The following is a 253-nucleotide window of genomic DNA, read 5'->3' on the forward strand; positions in this document are numbered from 1 at the left end:
TGGAAATTATACTTTGTGATTTCAATGAGGGCGATTCGCAAGCGAAAGGACTAAACCAAAGGCCCAATGAAAGAGTTCCAGATGTGTAAACCACTCTAGTGTGCAACCACAACGACTAGCTATCGAACGTACAGGTCGTGCTCAGGCAATACCCTTTGCAACCTAGTACTTCCCCACTATGTGGCTGGTACCAAAAATCACAGGACAACTCGATACTGGCTATGCCACCACGAGTGCCCAACCTTGACTTGAA

This window comes from Plasmopara halstedii (genome assembly GCF_900000015.1).
Source record: "Plasmopara halstedii genome assembly, contig: Scaffold_555, whole genome shotgun sequence".
In the NCBI taxonomy this organism is placed as follows: Eukaryota; Oomycota; class Peronosporomycetes; order Peronosporales; family Peronosporaceae; genus Plasmopara; species Plasmopara halstedii.